We start from the raw sequence: 6,541 nt of genomic DNA, 5'->3' as shown, positions 1-6,541 counted from the left end.
TTTTCAAGTCATCTTATTGCTAATGATAAGGTTTGGTTTTGCCTTTACGATGGTAAATGAGTTCGTTTTATGTTATACAGCTGGCTTTAAGAACTGTGCTGAACTGTACAGATCTGGAAAACAAAACAGTGGTGTTTATACAATCACCCCAGATGGTTCACATGCATTTGATGTCTACGCCTCGATCTTCTTCAAACCTTTACTCGGTTGACGTTGTTGAATATTTATTGCTTTTTCCTTCGGATGCGTGCTGTCTACTTGTTTCAGCAAAAAGATATAATTAAAAAAAGAGTTTATGATTTTGTCGCGTGCCGATGAAGCAAAAGCCCGGAATAGACGTTTAAAAAAACAAGACTGTTTCGCGAAATATGACTATTGCTTCTTTTAATTTTTCGTAAACCTTCATTTTGAACGGTTAAAAACGAATGTTCAATGTTTACCACGTGGTTCAAATAAAGATTTGTGATCGATTTTAGTTTTGATTCCGATTCGCTGTCTCCTGAATTTGAAATGGCTTCCTGAGCGTGCGTAAAATGTTGCAACATTCACCCACAAATGAAATTGGGTTTTTTCTTTCTGTCTGAGTAAAGGTTATACGATTCAAGAAAATTATGTGATCTGACTCGTGAATTCCACGTTAAATTTCACTTGAAAAGCCGATTTTACTTTAAGAATCGCGAAATGATAATATTTTTATTACCTGATTAGCTAAAATTGATACTTCTATGACGAGTTACCCCAATGAAGGTATAATGAAAATCATTGAGAAAAATTAACATATTTAAATTAGCAGTACTTTTATAGGCTGTTTTGTCTGACACCCTAGCAAATTTTCAATTATTTAACCCCGATTTTGGCTTAGAATTATTTAAACTGTTTCAGCAACTCTTGCTCCGCCTCGAATAGTTGTAACTAGTAGCGGGGCCGCATTGTTTGGTAAACGGTATTAAAAAAATAAGAAAAAAAAAACATTTAATTTGAAGTTGAAGTTGAGGTTCAGTTACCTTTGATAAGAGCGTCCTTTATCCGACAAAACTGTTATAAGCCAAAAGGACTCTTAAATTACCGTAGAATTAGAAAAAAATCAGTACTCGCACAAACACACACATACACAAACGAAAAATAAGTTGTTTTAGGTATCCTATACTGTTCTAAACTTCGATATGTCATAGCTTTTGTCTTCTATTTATTTCAGATTACTGGATGAACTCAGCTATCCTAGCTAACAACGAATTTTATCAAAGTCGCCTTTACCAGTTCCTGACGCCTGCTGTTGGAAGTAACCCTCGGTGGGTGCTGTGCTACCGCGCCTCCACTCACGGCTGGGCTTCCAGTACCTTCCACAGCAGGTGTGATGGGAAACGTGACACGGTTACCATCATCAAAAAGGGACAGTACGTGTTTGGAGGATACACTGATATACCTTGGGGTAAATAGAATATTTCATTTCTGAATCTCATTAAATACTGGCCGTATCGTAAAAGAGGCAAAGCTTCTCGCGCAGCAGGCAAAAAGGGAAATTCTGTATACATTGTATAAATGTGAAGAAAGACATAAACAATTAAATTAAATTAAAAATAAATAGGAATTAAGAGGTGTTGGATTAATGAAAAATGAATCAAAAGTCCGGTCATGTAAAAAACAATATAAAAATTTTTCGCATGATTTTTCGAAACGTTCACGTATGCCGAACAACTCGTCTATTATTACTCAAATCAAAATTTATACTTTGTACAGTCAACTCTCTCTAAATGGACACCTCTATAAGATGCATATCTCCATAAGACGGACACCTGGTGGATGGTCCCTGCCGTTTTTCAGTCATTTTACTGTAACTGAACTCCCCACTTGGCAGACACCTTTCTAAGACGGACAACGGACACTTTGAAACCGTTAACGGACACCTAAGAAAGTTTGTACTTTTTTATGGAATAATACTTCCAAACTTCGTGTGCACATAAAGCGAAGGCTGTCAGCGCCTTTAGGATATCAAACTTACTCACCAAAAACAATCCGCTTTAACGAATTACTTTTCTGCTTCAAAGTGTGCGGGCACCAGAGATCGTTTTCTACTTACAGTATTACAGTTTGTAGAAGCACCTAACTTTTTGCTTCAATTAGCGAAATCGGTCTTTTTTATTATTTTTGTCTTGCCCCAGTTGGCAAAGTGTGCAGTTACTTTGTTTTTTGACTAGAAGCCATGAACGTTTGCTTGAACAAGGGAATACATATAGGCATGTTACAGTTTGCAACATGTATGTACTGCTCACTTTTCAAGCAGTAAACTAGCTATCGACTGCAATGAACAAAACGAGTCAATTTTCTAATATTATTGTTGTCCTAGTTTGTAGATTTTGCTTCAACAAGCGACTTTAAACAGACTCAAAACAGATGTGTATTCATTGTACATAGCCGTTTAGCTTTATTATCTCAGAATTACTGGTGCCATGCTACCTTGACTCTATGTTATGGACACCTCTCTAAGACGGACAGTTGGGGCTGGTCCCGACTGTGTCCGTCTTAGAGAGAGTTGACTGTATTTAACAAAAAAAAATTATCAGACAAAAAAACTATAGAAAGGGTATCGTTCAGTTGGATCGTGTCTACTCTCTTCAAGGTTATTCCACTGAAATAGAACCTACACTTAGATTTTCTTGAAACTTTGCCTATCGACTGTTTGTGTTATAAGAACTTTAATTTTGAAATAAAAATAGGGGAGGGTGCGCATTACCGTTTAGGAGCAACAGTATCTTGTTTATACTCCATAAATCCTTAAAGAAATCACCACGATTATAGTGGCGAGTGCCTGCTAAATTCACGTTTCCGACGATTATTTCTTATGCTACACTGAGAATTGGTCCATATTTATTCTACAGAAAAAAGGTTCTACTCAACTCAAAACAACAGAAAAAAATGATAGGTCGCCATACTCGTTTTCGAGAACATCACAACTTACCTCCCTGGCGAGATTCAATCGTAAAGAAAAAGCCGCCATTTTTTAATGCGCACGCTAATCACGCATGGAATTATGCGCAATACGGAGGCGCAATGCAATACTGGGGAATTACCGTAAGTCAGTTTCTTTCGAGTGAATGAAATGTGTTAAAAATGTGGCACAAGTAGGGTCAGCAATGCAAAAAAAGAGGCTCTATCAAGTTTTTTGTTGCACATTTTGCTAGAAATATTATAACATAAATTTTGTTTATGACATGCGTGTTTAGTAATTCTTTTTTCCCCCGATTTCAGAAAACAGTTTGAGCTATCTTTCCACTTCCAATGCGTCCTTATTTCTTCGCTTCGCAACAAAGAAGGTCTGGCGCCATTCAAGAGTATGGTAACACAACCACAATATGCAATTTACGGCTGGTCAGATAGTGGTCCAATATTTGGTGGAGGCCAAGGACATGACATTAAAATTGCTGACAATGCGAACAGCAACACTAATTCATTAGCAAACTTTGGCCAGTCCTACTCTGTTCCAAGTGGAGTACAAAGCAGTTCAACAATCCTGGCTGGGACTAAAAACTTCACACCTGACGACTGGGAAGTGTTTTACCTAGGTTAAATCACCATAAGATCAATTATATCAGCAATATTTCACGAAGTTTACATTAATTTCATGTAAAGTCTATTATTTGCTAGCTGTACTTTTGAGTTTGGATCGCACAAGTTATTGCTGTGTCGGGAATATATCACGTGATTATTAGCACACTCGTTGCTGTCAGTCATGGTTGAAATGTAAGCTAATTAGTTTCTTGCTAGGGCTGGCAACAAAATAAATGTATTTGAAGAAATAAACATAACGGCAATGGTTCGAGCATTAAGATTGTTTCTTGAATGACTATAAACTATCTAAAGTGTGAGCAAAGGTGATTTTCCATTAAATATAGAAAAAAATATATAATTGTAAATATAATTAGAAGAATATCCACCCAGTTTAGTAGAAAAAATTACAATTTCGTTCTAAAACCATAGTTATTAAAAAAGAAGTTCAGCACAAATGCCGGCTCAGCGATTTGCAATTAAGCAGAATCAAGGAAAACTATAAAAATAATTTTTTCTTTATGATACATTTCCACTCTGCATGTTTATTTTTTTGGCCATGCGGACATGTACAGCGTTACAACTGGTTAGATATATTGCGTGACAAATGAGTCTTCTATCGGTTTACCACGCTGTCGTTGAATAAATAGTGTAAATAAGAAAACACGGCTCTGTTTTGTTGGCGCTTATCCCGACCTTTTTTCCGGGATTTGGAGAAGTAGTCATTGACACACTTGTGACGTCACAATTTGCCTACCAGCGGATTTTTGTGATAAGCAACTAATAGAGATAGAATAGATCTTTCCACGCGATTGTTTTGAACGTCGACTGCGTTCTGAATGAGCAATAAATCGAAAAAAATACAAAATAATAATTAAAAAAACACACGATCATTTTTTTTTGGTTTAACACTGTTCGGTAAAACAGACCAATATACTTATCACTAATATCGCTCTCCTTTTGCATCAATACTCAACTCTATTTATTTTTCTCCCTTGACAAAGTTTGAAATTCCCAAGGAAAAATAACACACACAAAAAACAAGATATTTTTTCATTTCACCTAGAGACTGATTCCGTTGTCGTTTTGATCATGTGCCATTTCTGGGAATTCAACAAGATTTAGGATTTAAACTTTTGACGGAAAGCTCTCTTCGTCCATATAAACTTTAAACTTTCGTACTTCTCAGAAAAAAATCGATATGGCACACAAATATAATAAAATCAGTCACATCAGCTTTCGAGTGCGTAACCAGAAGTCGACCATGTATTTGTAATATTTGTAATCATCACTTCATTCAATTCAGTTCATAAAAACCTTCGAATTGTGCCACTCTGGTTCTTCGATGTAACACTTATTAGCAAGAATTCTAGCAGTATCTGCTTGAAATAGAAAGTAAATAAATTCGAAAATCTGCAAATAGCCAACCTGAAGATTGCCTACTTCCCTGCATGACGTCGCCGTATTCCTGACGGAATTTTGATGCGGTGATACCTAAGGCACGTTTACACGGGAGAGAAATTTGGGTACGGACCCGGTCAGAAAAACAGTCTGAACCTAAACACTTTTGTAGAGAAACAGTCAAATCAAAATGGGGCCATAGGCGCCTGTGGGCGCGTTTACACGGCAGAGAAATTTGGGTACGGACCCGTCACAAAGACGGTGCCGGACTTTACCACTTTTGTAGAGAAACAGTCAAATCAAAACGGGGCCATAGGCGCCTATGGCCCCGTTTTGATTTGACTGTTTCTCTACAAAAGTGGTAAAGTCGGACCAATTTTCTAACGGGTCGTACCCAATTTTTGTCGTGTAAACGCGGGCCGTTTGATTTGACTGTTTCTGCAAAAGTGATCAGTGCGGACTAATTTTTGACGGGTCCGTACTCAATTTTCTTTGTCGTGTAAACGCGCCTCTAGTCGTACCATTTTAGTACGCTTCGGTGTTTTTGATCGCCTGCGTCTGGCCAAAATATGAATCATGGCTCAACTAAAGGCGCGTTTACACGGCAGAGAAATTTGGGTACGGACGTGTCACAAAAAAGATCCGGATCACGAACACTTTTGTAGAGAAGCAGTGAATTCAAAACGAGGCCATAGGCGCCTCACACGCGGGTTTTGTACCTCATCCTAGCTTGGCTTACACGCGCGATGGCAGAAAAACTAAATATATTTTTCGATTTCCTAACTTACTCTGCTTGCGAGATAATAGAATGTATAATGGTGTATATTTAAGTTGATTCCTAACTTTTTTAATTTGCGAAGAGAACTTTTGAAGCGTGGTTCCTTCAAAGAAGCGTCTCGAATAATGACGATTGAAATTGAGTCAAGTGAGACCTTGAGCTACTGTGTTCTCGCTGATCCAAACATCAAATAGGGCAAAAGAAAATATTCTAGACGAAAGCTTGGGAATATAATAACACAAAATACAGCAGATTAATGCAGTCCGGTCGTTCTTTTTATAAATGTCAGTTTGTGGATTTGAAAAACTGATCGGACCATAGCATATAAAATACTTTTCTGTTCAACTCTGGAACAGAGCCTAAAATTTCCGTGGCGTTAATTCGTGTAACCGGACTTCAATCGGATGGGTAGCCTAAGGAATCTGAAATTAATATTATACCAGACATCTACCAAATATTGTATTTTCTAGAGTTGACCATTTTAAATAATTCAAGAAAAACAATGATACGCTGAAGAAAAACGATTAGTTTTTCTATCTGCTGAAGAATGACACACGTGCCAACTGCCACTATTGATGACCAAGAGCAAAGATTCAGATGGGAAATACAAGGAAATTAATATAACAATAGAGCTGATGTTCGCAGGTGTAAATTTGCTTTTTGCCCGACTCAGGCTCATTTTAGCCCAAGCTGCAGGCGAGGCTAAAATGACCTCTAGGCAGGGCCAAAAACATCATGTTATTTACGCCCAAGGACATCAACTCTATTACTACTGACTGTAGTAATTTCAGAGGGTATTAATTGAGGAATCAAAAACAG

The 6,541-nt window shown here is 37.4% G+C and overlaps 1 pseudogene; it reads left to right on the top strand.

The window, feature by feature from the left end:
• The first annotated feature begins 1,164 nt into the window (after window positions 1–1,164).
• LOC144641420 (uncharacterized) lies at window positions 1,165–3,809 on the top strand (annotated as a pseudogene).
• The last annotated feature ends 2,732 nt before the right edge of the window (window positions 3,810–6,541 follow it).

The sequence above is a fragment of the Oculina patagonica genome, unplaced genomic scaffold (assembly GCF_052425735.1).
Source record: "Oculina patagonica isolate OP01 unplaced genomic scaffold, crgOcupat unplaced927, whole genome shotgun sequence".
NCBI classification, from domain to species: domain Eukaryota; kingdom Metazoa; phylum Cnidaria; class Anthozoa; order Scleractinia; family Oculinidae; genus Oculina; species Oculina patagonica.
This window is presented reverse-complemented; position numbering and strand designations above follow the sequence as displayed.